Consider the following 27,343-nt stretch of genomic DNA (forward strand, 5'->3'; position numbering starts at 1 on the left):
ACCATATCCCAGAATTCATAGCCCAGCCAAACTCCAGTTTCCAACAATGGCGGCCGCTACTAAGTTTTAAAATTACTCATACTAATCTTTCTGGGTCACAAAATAAACTTTTAACATATTTTCAGGCGAGAAAGTAGCTGTGTAAACATCAAATATCTGCTCGGTTTATCAGGATATCGCATATTTGCAAAAGTGCTTTGACGTTTTCGGAGCATCTGCTACCCACCAGCTCGATAGCTCGCTGGGAGCTCGAGGGTTACTGATGCGGCCGAGAACAGCACAACTCCCGACACATCATTCTCAGATCACCGCGGAGTTTCACTACTCAGGTTAAACGTAATATATAAGTCACTTAGACAACTTAAAAATGTTATTGTTGGGCTTTTTTCAGTGTTTTGTTTGTTCGTGAGTAAATCGGTTTGGCTGAGATTAAAATGATTAGATTAGATTAGATAAAATAAAACTTTATTAATCCCCCGGGTGGGTTCCTCCTTGGTTTTTACACAGCTGACTAAACGTCAAACAGAAAAATGATTAAACAGAAGTGTGAGATGGTCGAGAATTTACTCCAGTGTCCTGTTATATTTTAGACAGCAAGGAGCAGACGGCCGAGTTTATTAAACTCCACCGAGACAGCGGTGACGCTAATCAGAAGGCTAGACCGCCCAATTTCCCCAGCTGTTTACTTCCGGCCTACCCGACCTTCTGAGGACCCGGCCCACGTAGACCGCGAAGGCCGGGTCCTCAGGAGGATGCAGCCCATGAATTTGGACACGACCAATGCATATCTGTGCTGATGTACATCTTTGTTTGTGTTCCTCCAGAACGTCCTCCTGATGAAGAAGGTTCCTCTTCCTCACAGCTCAGTTTCTACATCACAGCAGCAGGTTGCCTCAACAGGTTGGTGCAGCTCTAATCTCTGTCTTCTGATAAGTCCAGATGTCCTCACCGGTGACCTCACAGGCAGCTGCCACATGGCTCCTGATGATGTCATCATTCTTGACTGAACGCTTGCCCCGCAGAGTTGCCTTTGTGTGATATTCTGCTGCTTATTGTGTCTGTTTTGCATTTCACACCTGAAGCCTTGAACCTTTCTCAACTGACGGAGCTGCACGTGAGAATGAGTCGGACATTAAACAGTCTTTAACCTGCCAGCTCGCTGCTACAAAGTCCATGTGATGCTTGATTGTGCCCATGTGAGAGTACCGCAGCTAATTGTTCAGTTAATTCACAGCGAGTGAGTGGGCGTCGTGCACGCTGCCTCTGCGCCCTCGCCTAAACCAAACAGATTAGAAAGGAGAACGAGTCGGAAGCGGACTATTTCCCGCTGCGCGCTGCACATTAGAAACGACAACCGTGGAATAAGTCCTGACCTGATTGTTCCGACGCCGAAGTTCACGTGTGAAAACGGCTTATTACAGTCGCTGGGAGTTCAGTGATAGATGGAGGATGCAGTGATCTAATTAGTTGGTACAGAGAATCTGCAGATTCAGGATCAGTGACCCAAAGATCATCAGAGAGAGTTACTGCAACAGAAGAGCCATTGTTACCAGGGCGCCTCTCTCTCTGCGTTCCCGTGTCTCTCTCCCTCTCGTAGGGTAGTCAATCGCGTGATTAATCAAACTTTTGCGTGATCAGGTTTCAGCTGCCTTGCTGTTGAAATGAGTTTCTGCAGATTACAGACAGGAAAATTCAGACAGATGACTTTAATAAAAGAAACATTTCTACGGCCATAAATTCACCCAAAATTAAATTCCACATTCAGCTGTGTCACAAGAACATATTTTTCATTTCCGTGTCCTGTCTCTCATACAGCTATGTCCGTATCCATATCTACAAACACAGATGTATTTCCCGTCATGTGCTCGTTTGCGTTAACCTAATTTATTTCACTGATTGTTAAACGAAACGACCCCGAAGATAAATAAAGCTGAATTAGATTTTTTGATTTTTATCTGGGACACGTCGCCTCGCTGCATCGCGCACACACATTTCCCCCCAATTACTGCGTGTCACCTTTCACCTCCTCCTCCCCTCCCCCCTCATTCATTACTCCGCCTGGTTGGTTCGTCTCTGTACAAGCTGCTTTCACGCTCTCTAAACCTGCCCCCTCCTCTCACCCCCACCTCCCCCTTCATCACGTACCTCTCCCCTCCTCCCGCTCCTCCTCGACCCATCCTCCGCCCCCCTTTAAAGCCTCTTCACTCGTCCTTCATCTTTTGTTTCTACTGCAAAGCCTTACCTGGGAAAAAACACACGCACCCCGAAATATCATATCTTATCTCGTGCCGAAGTCTCGAGGAGGGCTGCGCTGTGAAGTTTGACATAGCCAGCCTTCTTTTGTCTTGGCTGCCTACACAAAACCTAAAACTCCAATCAGAGATAATGGGTATCACATCAGCGGTTATCAACTTTCTTTGTTACCCCGGGCTTTCTTCCTCAGGCTCACATAAAAGAGGGCTTTTGATGCATCAATTGACTCTTTGCACAGCATATATCTACACTGGTGCAGAGAAAAGACGAGATAGCAGGATGCTGGCAGAAAATAGTTACCTCTGTAAATTCATATATGAATATATTTTTTCTATTATTCATTGGCTTCAGTGCTGCCGATCATGTCTAACGAGAAACTGCATGAAAATCTGGTTTTAAGGCCCTTTGAGTGGCTGCAGACTGATTCCCAAAGCTCTAAAATTTTAGAAATATTTTCTAAAACTACAAATATTTAAACATGCTCACAAGAAGTGCATTTAGCTGGTTTTAGCTGTAATAACAGCTGCAAATCAACACTAAACGTGACATATTTATGCTCTTTTAAATTTTTTTTCCCATTCTGACCTGCATGCATGCAAACTCCTGAGGGAATCCTGAGGTAAAAACAGGCTGCAGCCTCCTCGAGACTATGAAAAATCAGTGGTGACTGCACTGACGTTTTCGCAATTAGTTGTGGCGACCACCTGGTTCATAAACGGGAGTGTGCAACACGCCCAAGACCTGGGCGAGCACTTGCACTAACACGTTGATTCTGCAGATTGGTTGGTGGGAGGCAACTCCTGAGTTCAATTCCACCATCAGGCCGGGGTCTTTCTGTGTGGAGTTTGCATGTTCTCCCCGTGTTTGCGTACTCCGGCTTCCTCCCACCGTCCAAAGACATGCAGCTTGTGGGGATAGGTTAATTGGATAATCCAAATTGCCACTAGGTGTGAACGTGCGAATGAATGTGAGTGCGAATGGTTGTCTGTCCCTGTGTGTTGGCCCTGCGACAGACTGGCGACCTGTCCAGGGTGTACCCCGCCTCTCGCCCTATGACAGCTGGGATAGGCTCCAGCGCCCCCCGCGACCCTGAAAAGGGTAAGCGGAAGCGAATGGATGGATGGATGGATGGATGGATGGATGGATTGCGAACATATTTGGAATCTATCTAGTACGCAACACGCCCAAGACCTGGGCGAGCACTTGCACTAACACGTTGATTCTGCAGATTGGTTGGTGGGAGGCAACCTGACTCCAAACAATCACTCTCAGACAGATTGATGAAAACTTGCAAATAAATGCAGACAGACTGCGAACATATTTGGAATCTATCTAGGTAAGGAAATCCCAAAAAGTTGATTCTGTTCATCTGGATGTGCCGTTTTCAGTGGCAGAAACGTACCTACAGGCCAGTGGACACTTTCAATGATGAGGATATTCACTTCCTGGATGGGCGCAAAGTCAAGGAGGCCATTTACGTGAAAAAGGAAAGACCATCTCTGAATCGAGGAGGGGGCCTAAGAGGACCTCTTTCACCATCATACAATGCTGTGATTGCAGCCATTCCCCAACTCTCTGTGAATTGTACTCATGGTCTTTGATCAATGGTCATGACAATTTGCATATTAATGATCAAAAACCTGACCTCACAGTCCATTGTTCCCTCAGTGGTGCTAGTTTCAGTTATTGTGCAAATGTACTGTTTATAAGGTTGGGGAAACCTGCAGTCAGCTGAGACTGAAGAAGTCACTTGGACGAGTGACGAAACGTTTCTACGTCCAGATGAACAGAATCAACTTTTTGGGAGTTCCTTGCCTGGATGATTGAGGATCTACATGGAACCGCAGTAGGCCAGGTGTAAAGATCCCTTTATGAAATATTGAAAACTCTGACTTTAGTCTCAGTGTACTTCAAGAATCTGTTCATTTTCCTTCGTGTCTACATCAGATGTTTTAGGATGCACGAGCAAGCAGCAGAAAGTAGCAACGTTTTGAATTTCAAGTTAGCAAGTTTCAAGTTTTTTGTTTTGTTGCCATGGGTGTTATCTCCACTGTGATTGGCTCAATTTATTTTTTATTTGTCCAGTTTATTAGCAAGATTGCTCAAGAAGTTGTGTGTGGGTGGATGGTATCCAGAGCTCGGCCCAACATCACGAACTCTTGGAGTTGTTTCAGACCAGGATCTAGAAGCAGAATCTTGAAGGAAAAATGTAATATTTTTTTATCCCTCCTTTCATCCTTTGAGATGAAATATCTAACTAACCCAAATATGATTCTGAATGGAGGGTGTGGAGAGACTTTCCAGCCTTGGTGGAGGTATGTGGTCTGTTGTTGTTTGTTGAACAGCTGCTGAAACTAATGGAAAAGCTGAGAACACGAGTGTGTGGCTCAGTGAGGACACAGTCCTGCAGTGGATTATTTAGAAAAAGAGAGCAGGCTATAATTGGTCGCATGTTTTATTTCCTTTGTGTGACCGGCAGTAAATCGTCGAGTGGACGGATTTTAAATGGCCTTTAAATAACGAGTGTTTGTTCGAGACGTTAATGCAGAAATATAAAATCACATCATGGACGCTGCTGCACCAGCTGGCCACACACGCGGCCGTTCTCCTATCTTTGCGAGGACCCTCAGGCACACACTGCACTCCTGGGACACTCGGGCCCGGATTATACTGGGTTGCGGATGCACACACGGACAGCTGCAGGCACAACGGACGGGTGGTTGCTCTTATTATATGCACTTTCTGGTCTGCTTGGAGAAAGCGTCACTTACATGCAGAGTTGGGTGGCGGCAATGCAGACAAGTCTACACAACAACAGCGACGATGTGAAGTTCGCAGACAACCGCACAAAAGCCCGATGACTTAATTTAGCCCACGAGTGCGGAAAGTGTGACGCTTTTGTAACCCTGAGCGTGAACCTGCTTCTGCTCCACAGATCTGAACCCTGAGCCGCCCTTTGAGGCCCGTCTCAAAGTGAGGCCTGAACAAAATGTCCCCACAAAGATAGATAGTAGTTAATCCTGGGGTGTGTGTTTCTCTTTGTGTGTTTGATTGATGTGATCGGTGTGTGTGTGTGTGTTCAGTAGTGCGTGTGACCCTAAGTATGCGTGTGTGATTAATATTACATGAGGGCTCCTGATGAGAGGTGGACAAACACTCCCAGCTGAGCTCTAACACACACACACACACACACACACACACAGACACACACATGAATGAATGCATGAGTATATCGTCACACACACACACATTGAGTCACTTGAGGTCACACACATGTTTTACCAGCAGAGTGTGTGTCACAGATAAGATGACGGCGATAACACACACACACACTCGCGCATGCACCAGGTCTTCACGCTGTCTTCACATCACATTAAACAGTCGGTGGTTACCATGACGACCTGGACACTTTGGGATGCTCACCTGCTGTGACCTGTCAGCTGTGAACCAATCAGGCGACAGAAAACAGAAACTTTCACTCACCTTAGCAGAGACGTCTAGCTGAGACTCTTCCTCTGACCGATCAGTGCCAATCACGCCGAGCCCGAGCCAATCTGATAACGCGAGTCTGCTCGTTGCTCTGCTGGGTTTCATTTCTGTGTGGGACAAAAAACCTGACAAAGAAGAGCAAACAACACCAAAAAGACATGAATAAGACCGACCTCGGTCCGGAGCAGGGAAATGACGAGCACCTGCTGCAATTTGAAGACTGTGAGAACATGTAGGAGACTAAGCAGCTGGTTCCCATCATGCACTGTGGCTCGCAGTGGGATTGCCGGGCCGCCCACAGCAGCAGCTGACGGAGGAGAATCAAAGAGACGCGTCGGCTGTGGGACATCCTCAGAGAGACGTCCTCAGAGGGACTCTGCTTTCTGTGAGACGCTTCATTTTATCTGCAGAGGAGGTTTTACTGAAGAACGCGGCGTTCCCCAAGCACGCGAAATCTGAGCCCCGAGCCTGTTAATTATGACTCAAATATCTCATAACACGAATAACACGGACAGATAACGTCCGGCTGCCTGCTTTGACAGGAAGTGGCTGCAGCGTTGTCAGATTTTGGCAGCTGTATCCTGTAATCCTGCAGGTAAATTGGTTTTGATTTGTTTCCAGTTGTGAAAATGCAGTTTTCAGACTGTCAGCGAAACACGAGGCCAACATCCTCAATCAGAGAACTGCAGGTTATATAAGCAGAACAGGAAGTTTATCTTATACCTACCACACTCTACAAGACTTTGAAAAGACTTGCTATGGTCTGGGAAATTGTCACGTCTAAAGATAACGTGTCGGTTTTTAGTCAGAGAGAAGGCCAAGTCGGAAAAATGTACATTAATATTAGAGAAATCTGAATTTATCAGTCATTCAAGAAAAGAAAAAGACTTTTTTATGCTCACTTTACACCTAACCATCAAAATGAGCTTCCACAAAACTGTCAGGATTTTAATGCCACCATGGAAATTTGTCTGAGACACTAAAAGTGCTTGAAAAGTTTGGTGCGGGGCATTAGTGTTAGAAATGAGAACGTATACCTCACACTGAGGCGCACACACAGCATGTTTAGATTCTGTGTTACTTCCACTTCCTGAGGATGTCATCGTGTCTGATCTCTATCCAAAATAAACCACGAGAAACCCACAGAAAGTTCTGACTCTGCCTGAGAATCTTTTAGTATTTAAGTTTTCTTCAGCATCAAAGTGAACAGAGATAGATGTCTGAAGATTCACGATGCTCTTCAGATAGCAGCTGCTCGGCTTTCACGCGAGAAAAAGTCGCTTCTGTTCAATGAAAGCAGTTCATGAGAAAACATGAACTAAACAACAGAACCTGAACAGCACAGAGGTTGGATGGTCTCCATCCTGGACAATCCACTCCAGCCTCCTGCTGCAGCTTCTCTCTTATTCGTTTAGCAAAAATCAAATCTCGGCTTTTAAGTTTGGCTGAGATTTTGCAGTAATAATCAATCAATAATCAGTCAAATATCTGGAACACTTATTTATATAAAGTGTGTGATTCCACTGGGTTTGGTTGAGATTAGTCCAAATTGATTTAGCAGCAGATTCTCCCCAGTCCTGCTCTGTTTGCATTTTCACTTCATTTAAACTAACACAAAGTTTTGACTAAACAAGTATAATGTAATAATTTTCCACTGCATGTATTGATGGCTGTTTGTTCCAGTGTTCTGACAAACCATCCTACTTTGGCAAAACGTCCTACCATAAGTAGTTTATGCACATTTCTGCTGTCACAGAGTAATTCCAGCACCAATTTAAGTAGGTATGACGGTTTGCCACTTAACTTTGCCCATCAGAGTGTGCTTGTAGCTCATATGCATACAGCCAAGATGGTTTGCCACTTCATTTTACCCGTTAAAGTATGCTTGTAGGTAACATTCACAAAGGTAGAATGATTTGCCACTGAATTTTAGCTGTTAAAGTACGCTTCTAGCTCATATTCAGAAAGGTACGATGGTTTGCCACTGAAATGTAGCTATTAAAGTATGCTTCTAGCTCAGATTAACAAAAGTAGGACGATTTGTCACAAAACTTTAGCAGTTTAAGTATGCTTGTAGGTGACATTCACAAAGGTAGGTTGGTTTGGCAGTTAATTTTACCAGTCAGAGTATTTTTCTAGCTAATATTCACAAAGGTAGGACAATTTGCCACTGAATTTCGTGTTGTGCGCATGCGCAGAAACAACGAGTAGGATGGTTTGCCAGGTAGGATGGATTCCCAGAACACCGGTTCCAACAGCAGGAACTGCCTTTGAAGAGCCTCTTTTACTGCTATTTTTGGGGCAGAACAAACGGCCTACTCTGGGGTAGGTACTTCTCTGGGCACAGAAAACTGCTGGGTGGAGGTCGACTTGGAGAAAACGATGACAAGAAGCACCAAATGTATTAGCGGTAGCATTCGTCTCCTCTTCCACTTGACTATCGACAACATAAAACTCACCATTTAGGTGGATGCAACAAACAGCAATGATGCAACTGCATCACAAAGCTGTTGCAAAATCATTTCATCATCAGTTCGATCTGATGGATCTTACTGCACAGCAGTGGAAGCATAAAGTCTAAAAGGGTCGGTTAGAGAGCAGCAGACCTCCAGGCTGAAAAGGAAACCAACACGGAAGTGGAAAAAAGAAGCTGCAGTTCCTCCAGTGGCCACTTGAGGCTGTTTCTAAAACCAATTAAATCCCCATAGACTCCCGTGTTAACACTTCCGTAAAGGAGTTGTCATGTGTGCTACTGTGGGGTCTTTACCTTACAGTATAAAGCGCTTTGAGGCCAACTGTTGTGTTGATTTGCTGCTATTTAACAGTCCAACTTTCCTGCAGTGCAAAGGCACCCTCACAAAGATGGATCAGTGCCTTTCTACTCAACATGAGCACTCAAAGTGCTCCCTACTACAAGTCTCATTCTCCCAATCGCACAACTCCATGCCTGAGCACTTTTTCATCCACGCACACATCCTAATAGGTGCACTGGGGACATCTCAGGGTTTGGTATCTTACCCAAGCATACTTCAACATGCTTAACCACACGAGCCACAGCCGTCTCGATAACTGCGTGCAAATAAAACTTAAACCACTTTAAAAATACTCAGAACTCGTTTGTGTGAGAAACGTTGTGTTTTTGAGCTTTGCTGGTCGGTTTTCTAGGTGTAGCAATTATTTTTCATCCTCATAAACTCAAATCTGGCCAGATGCTTGTTGAATATGTCGAAGCACCTGGTCTGATGTTTGCAGGTGGTGCTGCAGTATTTTGGGGCTGGATTCATGTTGGACTCCGTCAGCCCACAGCAGCTCACACAGTTGCAGGGGTGTGGCGACACTCTCATTTACTACCTCTCTTCCTCTCTTTCTCTAACTTCACGCTTCAACCTACCTATTAAATATTAATATAAGACCACGCCCCCTCCGACACCACCTAGAAGAGTGTGGCAGATAAGCCCCGCCCCTTTTATTCCCAGTGGGTCTCGCTCTCTCTCTCTTCCCCGCTCTCTGTGAATGTCTCACTCTCTCTCTCCCTGTTTCCTGTGAACGTCTCTCGCTCTCTCTCTCTCAGAACAATGTGTCGTTCACAATAATGGGATTACAGCCATCTAGCCGGCTGCTCACCCTCCCTCTCTCTCTCTCTCTCTCCTGTCATCCCCTCTCTCTCTCCATCTGTCTGTTGGTAGTCCTGCGTCCTCCCTCTCTCCCCCTCTCTCTCGCCCGGTGTTCAGGCTCTTTCAGTTCTTGTCGCCTCTTTAATTTTAATTTTCTGGAGGAATGAAAGAAAAACGGACTGTTTCCTGAAAGAAGTAAGTGCCCGTTTCTCTCCCCCTCTCTCACTCCGTCCCTCAGGCTCTGTGCGCTCCTCTCGCTCGCAGAGGAGGCTTTGATTGACAGCTGACTCTCGTTAATTGCGCCGTTATTTAATTAGTGGAGCAGGAATCAGATCAGTGGCACAGAGCCGTGGACTCTGACCGTCGCTTTCTCTCGCTGTGCGCAGAAGTTTCCCGCAGCTGTGTTTCTTTCGCTCCGAAATGTGTCGCTGACTGTTGAATTGTGTTTTCACGCTGGTTTTATTCTGTGGTAGTCAGTCACGGCTTCAGTAAAGTGTTCAGAGTGATGAACTTCAGGCATGTCAAACAAGAAAGAAAAGAAGCTACAAACGCGAAGCATCTCCCTGTAAACATCTTTTTGTGTCTTCCTCCTGCTGCTGGCAGTTTATTCAGCGCTGTGCACATAAAGGTGCAGCCGCTGTGTCAAGCTCTGTGACAAAGCTGCTGCTGTTTGAGGGCTTTATTCAATTAAGATGTGGAAGAATTTCCCACGAAAACCCTCCCCTCCACTTAAAAATGTGCCAACCCCAAGATGCACAGTCCATGTGATGCTGAAATCTGTGTGCTTCTTTGCAGCAGAGACTCATGGTCATGGTCTGAAGTCTCATTTGGGACAAAAATGTTTGACGTGAAACACGATAAAAACTCACCGACAGTGAAATAAAACAGAAACAGTTGATCCTGCAGTTTGAAATGAAAAGTGTCCCCCGTGTGCAGCAATCGGTAACTTAACCCTTCATTATTGTGTCTGAGTTGTTGTTTCCTTTGAAAGCTGCTTGACAATGTACACTGTAGAAGAAGTGCGGCGGGTCTCCATCTATCCATCCATTCACCCATCTGTTAGCTCTGCCTGCTTTATCCTTTGGAGAGAGGCAGGGGGGCTGCAGCCTTTTGCAGCTGACATTAAGCGAGAGGTGGGGTTCACCCCTGGACAGGTCACCGGTCGATCACAGGGCAAAAATGCAGCAAAAGTGCAATACTGTGCAGTAAAACCCTGGAAATCTTTATTCAGAACAACATATTTTACAGTAAATTACAAGTAAAACATCAAATTGAGGATGAAGCATTTCAAAGCAAGCAGAACCATCCCAGTGAAAAATGGACCCGCCCCAACCTGTTAGTAGAAGTGTCACAGGATTTAAACGCAGTCAGTTTTACCTGAAAATGCAAGAAACTGGACGTCGGTGAACAGTCAGCTCAGCTGCTGTTGTTTCAAAGCCCCTGCCGCTTCTCAAAGCAGTTTAGATTGAGTGAAACAGGCGCGTCACTCACAGCTCATCACATGTGGACACTTCTAAAGCATCACGTTAAATGCTCTTGGTGGCTGTCATCGTTTAACCTACATGACGAATTCTGCGAAGGGTCTTATTTTAGCTCAAGCATTGAAAGCTCCAGCAACTTTTAAGTTTTAGTTTTGACGGCTGCGTTTGGGCTGCCGGTCATAACATATATATTTTTTAAATAGTGAGGGCAGAAAAACCAAAAAGCAACCAACACGCGTGGCATCTTGCGAGCATCGTCCCTCTCTGTGAGGAGTGCCCTAATGGAAAACGTGGGTGGCAAGCCAGCGGTGCTTTCCAAAGCCTCAGAAAGTTTGTCTGATTCTCAGCTGTGAGTGAAAGTGAAACACATTTGTGGGTAAAAACAAGATCAAAACAAAAACATGCAAGCTATCCACTCCTGACACACTTATGTCACACTCGCCCCTGAACAGTACAGGACGCACGGGGACGTGAACGCTGCTCCAAACCTGCCGAACAACAGCAAAGCTCCTCCTACCGTCTTATGAAGCGCTTTAATTAAACCGAACCAGCTCGTGACGTGGACCTGCGGGGCCCCTAGAGACACACAGAGCCGGACAATAAAACCTCGAGTTAATAACTGAATAAAACTGTCTGTTTCTCAGAGGATCCTTTAACATCTTTACAAATGAAGGTCAGTTAACCAGCTTTATGGGCTCATTAGACAATAACAGCCCCGCCCTGTGTGGCAAAAACAGCAGAAGCAATGAATCAAAGAATAATTAACCATATTTGTCTGATCGGTTTTGTCACGTTCTTTGCTTGGATGTGATGTTTGAGGCGAAAGGTTGCAGAGTTTGGCAGAATAATTAATTAAAGCTAATTAAGTTTTGATGATGTCGGCTGATTTGGGTGTTTAAAAAACTCGTTTTTATCTTTTTATCTCATGAATAAAGTTTAATGAATTCTGATCAGTGAATGAACAATCCTTCTTTTCATGTGTGTGTGTGTGTGTGAAACCCTCCTGTGTTTATATATTTCATTATTATTGATGCATCAGTAATAAAGTAGCTGGAGGGGCAGATTTTAATAGCTCTACAGTGATATCACATTCAAACTGCAGTTTAGTTTAATAAATCTTTATATTTTATTATCTCATTGTAGTTATTGTTTGTAAACTATTAGGTTGCACAGCAATAACCGAGAGCAGTGTGGTGGGATAAGTATTAAACGCGCTCTTTGAATGAAGTGCAGCGTTTTAATGCCCTTAATGAGTTTTCATGGTGGCTGAATGCGTCACAGCTGGAGATTCAGACTGGAAGCAGCAACAATTAATTGATTAAATGGGAAAATAATCTGCAGATTGTTTGCAGATGTTGAAGCGAACTCTGCCGGAGTTCGGTTTTCTCTGCCGTGTGCAACACGCATGCACGACTGTCTGCAGCGTTTGCCTCGTCTGTCAGTTCAGACAGAGGCTGAACCATCAGGACATTTCAGTGAGTCACCGAGGAAACTTTGAGCTCCGCCAGGAAACACAGTCGAGTGCTCTGAAGGTGTGATGCTGCCGTTGCAGAAAAATTTCCTGCAGCAACAGAAATGTGTCACATCTGAAGTATTTGGGCTTCCTGTGTTAACAGAGTGACATTTCTCGGTATGTAACATGCTCTGTGGTTTGATCATTTCACGCCAATGTTCTAAGCATCTGCTCGCCTGTCACGAGAGAACCTGACCGCTTTGTGTCCACGTAAACACGCCTGAAGTATCCAACCATTTCCAAGAATATAAAGTCTCACTAGTGAATCAGGTCATAGAGGAGGAAACATCCCAAGTTTCAGGAGACTTGGGATGTTTTTTTAAAGCTCGGTCTTCACCCGTGTCCTCTTGATCAGGTTAGGAAAACATCAGGCAGCCTTTTAAAAGGTTAAAAGCTTTTGAAAGCTTGAAAGCTGTTTGAAAGCTTTATTTCTGAGAATATGTCACGGGGCTAGGTTTGGATTAGAGCGCTGGTGTTTAAACTGGGAAGTGAAGACGCTGCAGGTCGTGCGCAAACAATTAGGTTAATAACACGAAGTGAAGATAAAGTGAATTCGATGTTTTTGGTGAGAGAGGGTCGTAGCTCCTGCAAAAATAAAGGTGACGTGTATTTAGATGAAGCTCTACTTGGATTTTTGTATGACTGATGAAGTGGAAAAAACAAACAAAGCATGAGGTGTGATGCAAGGACTATTTTCAGCATGCCAGAGGAAACCACAGGGTTAGCGATTAATTCTGTCCCATCTAAAGGTGATGAAACCGAAGCACTTACATGCGCTCACATTGCTGCACAAACATGCAGAGCTGCCGTTTGTCAGTAAATCATCCAGGTTTGCAAAAAGAATTTAACTTAACACGTAGCACACAGTGCACACAGCCCACCTCTAATGCATGTTCATTGTATAAAATACTGGGAGCTGCTGGGATGGAGTGTGCAGGTCGTGTTGCACTCATTTACCTGTGTTATTCTCACACTGGTGCATTCAGGTGTGTGCTAGAGAATTGTCAGGTTGAGGACGGTTTAACTTCTGCACTGACAGACTGTATGTGGTTCAGGTGACGGAGCAGCCTGGATGGAGGCAGACACCAGCCTTTAATAGGGAGTGCACTGGAATTAGTTCCACTGTTTGCACATCTGTGGCTTTGAACAACGCACGGTCTTTGTGCCAGCGAGCTGGCAGGTTACGTTTCAGTTCTTTGTTGGTCCAGAGTAGTTTCGAGCTGAAGCACATGTTTGAACGAATGAATGCTGCGTTTGGATTTCTCTGCTCTCGACATAAATTTAAACGGATGTCGTCTCTGTAAATAACAAGTTTGTTGGCTGCTGTCAGGTGACGCAGCCAGCTGTTGCTTGGACGAGGGCGCGTTCTAGGATGAATCTTTGACTAGCGGTGGCATGACAACCGAAAGCGATAGGTCGTGTTAGTTATGCATGTATGAAAATATTATAAATATTTGTTCTTTTTGTACACTTTCGACTTAGTTTACAGACTCTCATTACCTCCGTGCACCTGTTCTATGACTTTAATTATCTTGCCACAGATAGTATGGTAATATAATCTGAATTGACTGACAGCTTTATTGCTTTTTTTTTTTTTTTATAGCTGCAATAAGCCAAAACCAGGATAATCATGAAGGCAAATCCTGATTCTGTTAGTGTCATTTCAAGCCAACAGAAACTGCCTGTTTCTGCCATGTTTTCTGATTCCCTTTTGCACCGTTTGAGCTGCGACTGGAGTCATTTTAATGACCTCGACCGCGTGGGTTCTTCGGTGGTTCTGTGGTGAATTTTCTCCACCTGCTGCTCGCCCGACCGGCCATCAGCCGCAGTGCACGGAAACGAGCATTCAGTCAGAATTTCCTTTTGAACGTTTTCTAGAAGTTCAGCTGATTTTTGGTGGAAGGCTAACCATCTGATGTGTCGGCCTGAGTCTCTGCGGGCGACCGCATCCAGTTTACATGTTAATGACTTGAATCCGTTCTAAGGGGACAGATCAACCAATCAGATCGGTGCTGTGGTCCACATGATGCTGCAGTAAGGGCCTTTTGTTCTGTGGTTACCTGTTTGTGCCAAAGTCTGGCACCTGACATCTTTGCATTCCTGCTCTGAGACTCTGAGAGATGCAGATGTGTGCAGCACAGACGGTGACGCTTTGCTGTTTCATCGCCGACAGTCTCTGATAATTTCTTCTGTTATGAATGAACCAAAGAGAAAAACAGCCCGAAGCGGCTGGATTCTGGCCGATGGTCGGCGCATTCGCCTGTGCTCTGGCAGCAAAGACCCAGTTTTTGATGAAACTCAGTGTTTGAAGCACATCTACCGATTACTTAAAGCAGAACTTTGAGTTTGTGGCTGTTGATACAAATTTCATTTTAAAGTATTTGAGTCTCATTGAAAACAATTCAGTCTTTTCTCACGAACTTCTCTAACCTGAGTTCTGCTCACAATTGAAGCCAGTGCTTAAAAAGAGCTGCAGTTCCTCCAATGACCACTTGCCAGAGGTTTCTTCCTGTTAAAAGGGAGTTTTTCCTTCCCACTGTCGCCAAAGTGCTTGCTCATAGGGGGTCATATGATTGTTGGGTTTTTCTCTGTATCTATGAAGCGCCTTGAGGCGACTTTTGTTGTGATTTGGCGCTATATAAATAAAATTGAATTGAATTAAATTGAGGCTGGCTCCAAAACTAAGCCCCTCCCCATAGACTCTAATGTTAAACTGCACAGCAGAAATAAACATGTTTACAGCCTGATACAAAAAGGCTTTTAGGCTTTTAGGCTTTAGATGCAACTGTTTTATAACCCAGAGAGTTTAGATTGCATTAATGCCTAAAGTTTCATAATTCATAATTACAGACTGAACTCAACCAATCCACTGTGTTTGTAATATGAATGCCTTTTGGAGCATTTTTAATTCAATTATCTGAAGAATATTCCATTGAGTGCGGTGAATTATGAATATCATTAAAAAGTCTGTGCAAAAGTTCTGCACGTTCAGGACTAATTAACCGTGTGATGACCTCACACAGACAATGGAAGCACCTCAGTTATGAAGTGCATTAGCCAAAAAACAACACAAGCATAATCACCACCTGAATTTCCACCGATCTGCTGTCTGCTCTGCTTTGTGTGAGGAAGTAAAATGTTTTAAATTCCTGTTCCAGATATCTGCTGGTGGGGAAACGTCTGTGAAAGCAGACCTACCACTTATTCTGCACAGGGAGACACCAAATTACATAAAAGCCACCTGAGCGTAGCTAACTAAAGCTACTCAGATAAAGGTGATCTAAACTAGTTTTAAAAAGATCAGTCTTTGCAGTGCAGAGTGTGTTTTACTCTCGGCTTTCGTTGCTCGCACACGAACAAAGGACTTGTTGGTGACTTTTGTGGCGATGTTTTTTTAGGTTGAGATGCAGGAGATGTATGGCATTGTTGCTGTGTGAATGCTGGGTAACGCCTGCTCTTTTCCCCCGTGGACTCCGGTGAAGTTAAAGTCTGTGGTGGCGGCTGACTGATGAATGATTGCATGCCTTTACAGTGGTCAGGATGAAAGGAGAAGGGAGTGAGGCAACAGAGTCGCACCGGTAAAACGAGTTAACGCAGCATTCCTCTCTTTCTCTGCTCCTTATTCAATAGTTAACTTCAACAAAAATGCTAAAAAAGTAATCTAAATACCTGAGGGATGACTGCGATTGTAGCTGAAAGCTCAGCAAGATGCAGTGAAATGTAGTTCAACTACGGGTTTAATTACATTTCTCTGACTACTCCCCAACACTGCAGCTACCACAGTCGGGGGTTATATAAGAGCAACTGAAACGATGATATATTAAAAATAAAGCTGCCATTGGAGCAGACAGAAGAAGGGGAACAGTGTGACATAAAAAAAAGCAATAAAAACGGATCTAATGAGCAGTTCAGACAAGACTAGGTCTAATGTAATGGTTATGGAGATGTTAAAGGGGAGAATGTGACTATAAAAATCATAAAAGCGGTGAACTTGCAGCCATTAATGTGTTTTATCTTCATTTTATTTTCATACTCCTTCTTTTTTATATATTTATATATATATTACACGAGTGACTTCAACACTGGAGTCACTCATGCATTCGGAAATTCAATTAGGTTGTTAGAGGAAATCTGTGCTCCACGAGGCTCGTTGGCTTCAGCGTCCTCCGGTGCGGGAGGAGATGATGGAGGTCCAGTTGTCTCCTCTCGTCCTGATCTTCTCGTTTCTGTGGGGAAGCAAACAGATTGTTAAATAAAGGAATCTCCTCCCTTGGCTTTTCCCCATGTTTATTAGAGTTCAGATCTCCCCCCTCCTCTTTCTCCTCCTCCTCTCTGTTATTACAGTATTTTTGTCGTTTACTGCCCCCCTCCGCCTCCCCCACCCCCCTTCAAAGCCTTGTTTTAATCTTGTAAAAAATTCTTCTCTCATAAACACATAATGAAGCTGGTTCACGCCTGTTAGCTACAGAGGGAGGGGCGACAGGCAGCAGCGACAGCAGCTGTAAAACACAATCAGGGTTTCGGTTTTAATATAACTGCACCTCCTCCTCTTTCTCCTCCACACGTCTCCACCCTGATGCAGGAAAACGTAGCCCTCTTTTTTTTCTCCCCCGTTTGCGCCTCGGTAGTTTGAATCTGCTGATGCGTCACTTTCACGCTCGCACTGGATTATCGGTGTCAGCGGCGACGCTCTGAGGTCGACTTCCTGTTTCGTTCCCGTTTTAACCATTTCTCCGTCCAGCTGTTGTCTTCTTCTGCTCGTCTTTGTGTTTGTTGTCATGACAACTGAATCTGGACCAACGTGCGATTTAATAGAGGGTCTCAGTGCCGCAGCTGAGGAGTTATTATTACCGGCAGCAGTTATGGGGGCTGAATAGATGACTTGTTGAGATGATGCCCCGGGTCCAGGTGAGGCTCTGCGGTGAACTCAGGTCAGGGTTCAGAATATGACACTTTCACCAGATTTAAACATGACTTTGTTTCCCTCTTCTTTGTCAACCCCAAACACTAAATCACTGTATCTCAGAAAGCCCCCCGATCCTCAGCTGGGCTCGTATTGTGAAAGGGGCAGGACTACCTTAAACAATTACCATTTAATCCATTGATACTGGACATATTTGTTTTCAGTATTCTGGTCTAAAGGCAAACACCTGGTCCTCAGCTGGGATTGGGTCCAGTAGGGAGTCTAATAGCCTGGGGGCCAGAATTAGATCTGATGGAGGGGCTGGTCCCGGTGGACCCCAACCAGCAGAGCGGTGGACAGTCCAACAAAACAGCCTCGGGGGCTGAGAAACAGAAGAGCCCAGAACTGCAGTTCCTCTAACGGCCACTTGAGACTTCAAACTGATTAGATCCCCACAGACTCCTGTGTTAAATGGGCAAATTTACAGCAGAGAACACATGTTTACAGTCTGGCACAAAAATGGTTCAGGCTTGCCTTTCAAAGGAACTGAGGGAGATTGTTTTATTAAAATTTTTATTGAGGCTTAAAGAAAGGGGAGTGGCCACTTTGAGTGACAGGCAGCTGTAGCTGACTTTACCTTAGCGCCATTGGTTCACTGAATGTTTGTGCTGAACGGGGGGAAGATGGCGACTGTTGGAGCTTTTCCAGTACAACTATCTGACAAATAATATGGTTTGATGTGTGGTTAATTGTACTAATAATTCAAAAACGAAGAAAAGGTTTAAGTTTTGGTGTCTTTGTGTTGTGTCCATACAGCCTGTGAATGAACTTAGCAACAAATATGGTTCTTCTTAGCGCTAAAAAGCCCACCGATGATAAACTAGTGCATCATTCTATAGTTTCCAGTCAAGAGGACTAAGGTGTGGCGCTGTTTGGGTGGGGGTTGGTTCCATAAACATGAATCATGAGTTTCATTATGGACTCATTTTAAGAATCATTTTCATTTTTTGTTAAATTTAGGTACAAAAACAACTTTAACCTTTAATGTTAAGCATTATTAAGATCATGATTTTGGCCCCCTTTTACAATGTTAAATAAATGTTAATAGATTCCCTTTTTTAGGTTTCCAGGGTGCTGAGTACCTTCTTCTTTTGGCTTTAGGGGTCACCACAGAGGATCATCTGCCTCACCTTATCCCAAACCTGTCACACCAACCTCTGCATGTCCTTGTTCGCTACGTCCATGAACAATCTCTGTAGTTCTCTTCTCCTCCTGCCTGGCAGCTCCATCTTCAGCACTCTTTGTCCCATATATCCTCTATCCCTCCTCTGCACATGTCCAAACCATCTCTTACCTCTCTACCACCTCATTTAGAAGTGGTGATACCAGTGCACATTATACATTTCACAAGTACTCACATGGCTGCTAGGGGTTGCTTCTAACACCCAAATGCTAATATTAGGGCTTAAAACAGGACTTCACGCTCTAGAGAGTGACACTGTGCAGAGTTTAAAGGATGGTCTGATGTTGTGGAGGATTACGATTGCATAAAAAGCACTCTTCGGAGAACGATTATTTGTTTACATCATTTGTGCTCATCGTTTCTGTTCTGAAGGCTGTATCCTGTCAGGGGTGCCGACAGGGACTGGAAGTGTTACTCTGGCTCACTGAGGTGTGTTAACAGCCTCTCAGTGTAGCTGTGATGGACCCGCGAGCCGAGGAGGTGTAGGTAAATCCTGTCATGTGATCTGCTGCTGATCAGAACCACTTACATAGTCTGCTAATTGGACTGGAGGCTGGAGCGATAATATATTCACACACATACCCACACAAGCAGAAACACACACAGAAACACACATACTTGCACTCAGAGTGATGGAATTAGCATCAATATCATTAACGCCCATCACCTCCCTGCACTTGTTCACACATTTACCCTCAAACACACACACATATCTGTGTGTGTGTGTTATAGTTTGAGTATCAAAGTCTTGTAGTTATTAATATTTAATGTGTGCAGTGATCAGTATTCAGTTTGTGGAGGAGAACAGGCTGCTGCTGCGGTGGCTGCAGAGGACTGCACTGAAATACAGTAGAAACAATTACAGTAGAGTACAATAGAGTACAGTATAGTGCAGCAGAGCACAGTGTGAAGTATGAAAACTGTGAAATGAACAAATTTAAAGATTTTATGCTTCGGTGGAAAACCTAGTAGACATCAGTGCAGAAAGGGAGCAGTAGAAACTATTTGATGTGTGTTTGAGGCCGAGTGGATTTATTCTCTGTCCAGAAGAAGAAACTCCTCTGCTGATCTTTCTGAGCTTTGGACGGAGCAATCCCTTTTACTTTTGTCCTGCTGTCAGTGTAGCAGCGACCTTTCACCTTCAGTTAACATTTTGCTGCATGGCCACTTTTTGAAATATTTATGTCCAGCAGGACAAAATGCGAGTATCTGATTACAAAAATCGATCGACAGCACAAGCACAGTTGTTGCTTTTACTCAGCACAGATGACTTCTGAGGCCTCAACGTTTGGCGCTCACTGTGAAACCCAATAAGTTGACAGAAAATGTAAGAGAGAGGGCAACTGAAGTCCAGTGCTACACCTTTGAATAGCCGTTACCTTGACCTTTAACCCTACAACTAAACCAGTTTATCCACCAAGTTATTTGTAACCTGGTGGATGTGATGAATAAAGGAATATATATATATTAGAATAGAAATCTGTGGATTTGTTTTTTCTTTCAGTTACTCTGAATTAGTTTAGGTTCATCCACAATGCACAAACACAACCAGAAAAAGCTGCTGACACGATACAGATTTCAGTGGCTCATAGTCAAGCAGAGTTAAGACTGCTTCCAGAGACAGTGGCCAACTGCAGCCACAAGATGGCAAAGATTTACAGGTATAATGCAAACAAGCCAGAAGCTTTAAGACAGAACACTGTGTTAGATGCAAGTAGAGATATCGCTTTACTTTGGTTTTAATTGATGTTTTTCGAACTTGGTAGTGCTAAATTAAAAACTAATACTCCTCGCCTTGCTTGCCCTGAAGGAACACAACTGTTAGGTTTTAACCCTAAAATAAAGAGTTCTTGATGTGTTGCTTAGAACTATTTGCTTTATTCCCTGCAATATGGGAGAACAATAAAAAAAACTCATATATTGGGTTGGGGGTCATCACAGATCACGACTTAGATGTCATTTTTGCCTTATTAGCTCTTAAAATATTTATGGTGAGTGATGTTTCACTTTTGACGAGCGGCAATAAAAAAGCTGTACTTCAAAAGCTTCCCTTCTACAATAAGAAGGCCATCCCTCAGTACACTTCAATCAGTGCTGACACGGCGATGAAACCAGCAACCTAATGAGTGTTTCTACCACGAAGGTAAAACAAACAACCTGTATGACAGCATGTAGTGTTTTAGCTAACGTCTGTAATTTGCTCCTGCAGACCTGCAGCTTTGCCTACATGCTCAGTCTGGATCTTACAGCAGTAATGGACAAGCACAGAGAAAAACAGATCCACACAATAGAAATAAGCAGTAAAGTCATTATATTGACGCAGTAGGGGCTCAATCTACTAAATATTTAAATGTAATCAAACATTAACAGTTTAACTTGCACAGAAAGAAAGAAAACTGTAACAGGTATATCAAAATATTTAAATTACTAGAATTTTAAATAAATGTATGTTCAGGCTACTTAGTATCTTACTGCTTTATTTACTTTGAGCATTTCCATTCACAGTGTGCTCACATACTGTGGCGGGAGTGCACTGAATGACAATAAAGTACCCGTGTACCTAAAAGCCTGAATCAAATATTTGGCGTCAATATTTGCCTTTTAAACACCTCGTGTTCAGTGCTGGCCTTCACTGACATCTATCTAAAAGCTTCTGCTTTGAAAGCACAATGAAAAGCAGTCATAACCTGCAACCCAGTCTGCACAGGTTCTTACGGGTTCCAAAAGCACTCAGAACAGAGATATTTACAGACTGCTGGACTGTTGCTTTTATGAATAAGATGTGATGTGCAGCAGAAATGTGAATTCCAAACTTGAGCTGCAGTTGTTCACAGAAACGCGACGACTCCTTTAATTCCTTCGAGTTTGAGATATTTTTAGATGGTTGTTGTTTCCCTGCAGGAGAACTGCTGTTAATCTGCTGTTATTCACATATTATTCTGATCTAGTGTCTGGGATTAAGCTGAGGAGAATCTCTAATTCTTCTTATTCTGATCTGATCCTGCTGTCAAGCGTTCGGCTCTGAGTGTGTTTACATGTGTTGTCATTGCAAACAGGATTTAATCCAGATTAAAGACACAGAGGCAGGAATAGCTGCTCAGCAGCCTTGTCATCATCAAAAAAGACCCAGTGTGAGCTGATGATTATGTGAAAGCACACAGTTACAGTTTAAAGCCCGATGGACCATTCTTCTGTCTGTGCAAAAAAAGAGGAATTAGCTCCATTCAGATCGGATCAGAACACAACGGCCCGGAATCAAAGTGAGTCCCACTGCTGCTGAAAACAGTTCAGACGGAGACAAAGACATCTGCTGCACAAAAACTAAAGTCTGAGCTACAGTTCGGTCCTGTGTCCACATCAAGCTAACGCGATTAGCCGCGAGAAATTATCGACACACTTCTATCAAAACAGTTCTGCATGAATAGCTTGCTTGTATAGGCCACCCTGGTAGTTAGCATTGCTTTCTTCGACACAAGGATTTTCCCTCAGGTTTTTGGATTATCACAAAAAATAAGGTCTGCTTGGCATAAAAGTTTATGACACTTAAGAGACTTTATTTAGAAAGATGATCTACAGAAATGAGCCTGTTTTTGTGGATTCTGAGTATAAATGCATTCGGCAAAAGTAAAACTCTAATGACAAAAATAAACTACACCACTGTCGCATGACTGTAAGGTCATTATCACTAAGCCCCTTTGTTCTGCTCAGTGTTTGTGGCAACTTATTATCTTATCATCGTTTTATCTTATTATCTTATTTAGACACTTGTTAGCAAATAACAAGCAAAGCTTTTACAGGGAAAAAGTTGCTACCTTCCTGGGTTGTAGCACAGCGTTAGTTTAGCTGTAATGATGGGAGATCAGCGGCTCCGTGGCCGTCGACATGACCTGATAGCTCAGCTGATATCCTTCTACACATCCAATTGAAAAATCTAAGACAGTGTGGGCTATTTAAGCTGCTTCAGCCTTCCCACACTTCTGCAAGCCGCTCTGCAACCCACATTTATGTCAGGTCACCCCTCTTCATGCTTTTCAGACCCATTCCACCAAATACGAATTACTGCAGACCGAATAACAGTTATATTTTGATGAAAGTGCTCCTGACTGAACTGTGATGAAAGCAAATACAAAGACCACAAATCTAACGGTATAATTAAGTGAGGTTTTTAATGCATGTGGTTGTGTCTTCTTTATAATAAGACAAATTCTTTACAATCAGATTTCCTGAAAGAAATCCTCAGAGTATCACAAAGTATTGAGATATATGATTAAATCTAATCCCAGTAACATGATATGCATCACATTGCTATGACACAATATGCAGGTAACAGTTTGACCCATTGTGTTCTTTAATAACATGTCCACTGTAAGTCAGAATTCAGAAGTGAAAGGTGAAAAGTAATCTTCTCTTGAATTCAACCAAATTTCAACCATTGACCTTCTCACATTTACCCCCTTTGGGCAGCTTCCTGTTGATTAGTGAGCTAAAGAACATCAGGTGGGACGTCACTATCAAAGTGAAAGTCTCAACGGTTTAACTTTAGTAACCATTATCTGAGAACGATGCAGAAATAAAGAAGTGAGAAGCTTTTTCATTTGGCAGACACAGCCTTACATTTTACCTTTTAATAAAACCTCAACATTGTTTAGAAGTTCGACAAAGTTGGCCCTTCTGTAAGTTTTTGTTGGCTTCCAAGGCCTCCTTTTAGTTCTACCAGCTTGTGTATATGTTGTACTGAACAGCAGCAGAAATAAAAAGTGACACAGCGGCAGAGTATTTAAATTCAAATGCTAAACATTTACCAACAAACACTAAAAGACCTGCGAGTTCAAACCCTGCTACGAGCCTGCTGTACAGTAACTGCTATAATAATAGCACTGGAGCATGGGCTGTTTGTTTTTAAACATCTCATCATGTTTCTACATCAATGAGCTGCATCACCACGGCAACAAATTGACTTCCTGTGGGGACGATGATGAAGGTCTGTGTACAGTCAGCTCTATGATTCACACACAGACATAAAAAATGCCTTTTTGGGAAATGACTTTTTGTGACAGTAGCTGACAACATGCATAACACGCACACAGAGACACACAGAGAAACACACACACTCTAAATCCCAGTGGGATTTAGAGTGTGTGTGTCACGGAGTGTGTCTGTGTGTCACAGTTGTCACACACCCTCAATGATATCAAACCGTCCTCGTCTCTTCGAACACCAAAAAATATTCATGAGCTCACCAGGGGAGTGTTTTTTAATGTGTGTGTGTGTGTGTGTGTGTGTGATAACAAAGACAAACACACAACAAAATAATTCTGAAGCAGAAGAAAAAGACAAAGAAGGAAAAGAAAAACAAAGGAAGGGAGAGGAAATGCATAGAGGAGTGGTAGTCCTCTGAGTGTGTGTGTGTAAGTGTGTATTCATATCTTTGTGGGGACCTAAAGGTGAAGTTTACCATACTTGTGGAGACCAAGAGCCCTTATGGGGACCAAAATCTTGGTCCCCGCAAGTTTGAAGGCATTTTTGAGACTCAAAATGTGGTTATAGTGTCCGGGTTACCATAAGGTTATAGTTAGGTTTAGGGTAAGGTTAGGGTTAGGCATTTAGTTTTGATGGTTAGAGTTCGTAGCTAGGGAAAACACTATGTCAATTAGATGTCTGCACAAGATATGAATACCCGACATAAGTGTGTGTGTGTGTGTGTGTGTGTGGTTCACATTCTTTAGTATTTGAGGTAGTATTGCTGTGTGTCTGTACCCTGTAGTGTACCTGTCCCCAGGACCTCCAGCACTGTGAGTCTCATCAGCCGTTGTTCCCGTTTTCTGTCCCACAGCAGCTCTGACCTGCTTTCTCCTCATAACAAAGAAACTTCTCGTGTTTTCACCACAACACTGTTGTTACCCTGAAGTTACTTTTCATGTTATTATGAAACGTCTCAGCAAATAATTCTGTCTGTACAAGAAAGTTGTCGTTGTAACGACACGTCACATGGTTAAGGGTGAGCCTCGATCTGTTAGAGGTCTCTTCCTGTTAAAGCGCTTCCTTCCCACTAAGTGTATTCTGCGGGGGTGTCCAGAGTCCACAGATTAGCAGGCGACCCATATGACGTAAGGATATTGCAGACAGTGCGTGTCTTCTCCCTGCTCTCTCCTGCTTTCTTACCGCTGTATTATCCTTCTATTATTGCATTTTGCTTTGAAACCTTGATAGTAGCGTTTTGTCCATAGCAATGAAAGTTTCTGCAGACATATATTTGTGACTGTATTTGGATGATTTGGTGGAGTGTTATATTAACAGCAGGGTGTACTTAAAATGCAAATGTACACAAATAAAGCAATAGAATATTACTGAAAAACTGGGATTGCAGACCTTAGGTGGGCTGTTAGCCATACTAACTGCCAGTTTGGCTGTTACCTCCACAGCGAGTCATATTATTTGTCCAATAATTATATTAAAATGCATCAAATGCAGTTGAGAGGTCCAGGGCAGTGACTGGAATTAGCTAAAGAGAAGCTGAGCAGCTATCAGACCAGACCAGCCCTAACTTTAAGCCTCAGTTTAGCCTTAATGGGTGAATTCGAACACAGTGCACAATCCAGTGCAGCTGATCAAAGTGTACGACAGCCACAGACCGAAACAAACATGGCTCATTTTTGCTGTTACGTTGGGGATTTAAAGATGGGAGTTGAAGGGATCGACTCGCTTTAAGAGTCAGCTTTGTGGTCATTAGAGGAACTGCAGTTTTTGGCACGTCCACATCAGCCGTAGTTGGTCTGCAGATGTTCCCCGATTGAGATGCTGTGATAGATGTGAATCCAGAAGCAGCTGTGAGGTTCTCGTGTGCTGGTTGTTCTTCATCGGCGTGTAAAAAGAGCTGGATGATGTCCCTTTGTGGCATGTCACAATGCAGTCATAATGATGCCATCAGGCTACATGTGCCTAACATACAGTGTGCCAAAAACTGGAGGTGGAAGGAAGAGGCTGCAGACACTAATGTATTACAGCATTACAGCATTGTGCAGCGTCTTACTTTGTGTTACACTTCAGATGCTTTTCCTGAATACTTGCATGGATCCTGTCAGTGCTGCAGACATAGATTCAGGCAACACAGATCATGTGACGAGCCCCTGCATTATATGATGCTGAACATGTGATGCTCTGCGAGGCCGTTGATGCATCAGCATGAAAATTTTCCTACTCTGGAATGTTGCCTGAAGGTAAAGAGGGAGGAAGACGGCGGTCTGAATCTCCTCCGCTGGAATGTAAGCGGGAAGGTGTGGCTGGCTCATTTCTGCTTTCTTATGAGGTAGAAAGCAGGAGCCAAAGGTTGTGCTGAGACCGGGTTCAGGACGGACCCTGATGTGCTGAGGGTATTCTGCAGCTGCCTGGCTCTGAGGCTCCTCAGCAGACCGAAACTAGGACGAGTACAAACACAGAGGGAGGGGAGTCGCCGAGAGGGAAGGACAGGAAATGAACAAAGACAAGAAATTTAACTGCACACAGTAACACACTCACAGCTGTGTATGCGTCTGATTCTGTCGTCTCTTTGAAGAGTGAGTGTGAGAGTCAGCACCAAACCACAGAGATAATATGGGGGTGGAGGTGTGTGTGTGTGTGTGTGTGCGCCTGAGGTAAGGCAGCCTATAATCATCACCTCACTGTGTTGAAAGCAGGCTGTCCTTCATTTACATACAGAGAGAGAGAGGAGGGAAGCGGAGAAAAGAAGGGGGGGCGAGCGAGGCGAGGAGAGGACCCATGAGAAAATTAAAAAAAGAGAGAAAGAGAGAAGGGAGAGAGGGGAGGGAGGGCAGGAACAAAAGACGAGTGAAGTACAAACTGCTGCGATTAGCAAAGTAAACTGCTGCGTGTTTCACTGCAGACACACCTGCAGCATCATCCCTGTTGCCACGGTTACTAGCACAATAAAACACCTGGAGCGGCGATGCAGAAACAGAGGTTAACCTGCCCACCTGGCGGTCAATCAGAGAGCAGGACCTGTTCTTCGCGGTTGTTTAATTCTGAGCGCAGAGGAAGTCCTAGCGTTCCTGGAGAAGTGATGGTGGTCCTTGAGGAAGCAGGAGTAGGGTTCAGAAGTAATGGAAGATGTTTCAGGTGCTTTTTAGTGCAGCTAATTCCTCGGGTCTGTCCTTGGAAAGGACTCGGGTCACAAAATAAGTTTCGGGGGACCTGGAGGATATGAAAATGGCCCCTGGGGTGATTCCAAAGGAGCATGAAAAGTTTCCAGGGGTTGTCGAAGAAATTGTCAGGCCTTTTAAGGAGGTTAAATAAGCCTGTAAAAATGTTCCTCGAGCCCCTGAGGAGGCATGAAGGTTACTGGAAGTGTTTCTGGGGATCCTTCAAGGGGGTTTGGTCAGCCTGGAAGGGAAAAGGATTCTCCTCGGTCATGTTTCAGTTTTTGTGTTTTTGCCTGCATGTTTCTCCCAGATCAGGGCTTCTCTGACCTTTTTTAATAATACCCCCAGTTTTGAAATAAGTTTTCAGACAACTGTCCCCCGAGCAGTTACTTTGTAACAATCATCAGTAATAAACGGTAAAGTGAGAGTTAATTAACCTGTAGTTATAGTCAAGTCAGCTTTATTATCACGTACAGCACATTTAAAAAACACGAAGTGCTGACCAGAAGGCCACTTCAGGACACTTCAGATAGTTTTTCAGGTATATTGGTAGTTTGCTGTGTCCTCTAATGTCACTTTCACTCACTACACGGTCAGATTTAGGCTCCAGAACTGCTTGAGTAGGTTGAAAATGCACCACTTCACATTGTTAGCCCTGCACATGAAAAACCGATGCCCCGGAGTGCTTAACAGGTTAAAATGGGACAGCAAG

General features: G+C 43.9%; 1 protein-coding gene across 1 annotated transcript in view; it reads left to right on the forward strand.

Annotated features, from left to right (window-relative positions):
- plxnb3 (plexin B3) overlaps positions 1 to 27,343 on the forward strand; it is a 103,885-nt gene that overhangs the window by 32,483 nt on the left and 44,059 nt on the right. Inside the window, exon 2 of the mRNA XM_085145935.1 lies at positions 825 to 900. The gene's annotated coding sequence lies outside the window, so the exon portion shown is untranslated. The remainder of the gene's footprint in view (positions 1 to 824; positions 901 to 27,343) is intronic.

Source organism: Neolamprologus multifasciatus, chromosome 20, assembly GCF_963576455.1.
Source record: "Neolamprologus multifasciatus chromosome 20, fNeoMul1.2, whole genome shotgun sequence".
NCBI classification, from domain to species: Eukaryota; Metazoa; Chordata; class Actinopteri; order Cichliformes; family Cichlidae; genus Neolamprologus; species Neolamprologus multifasciatus.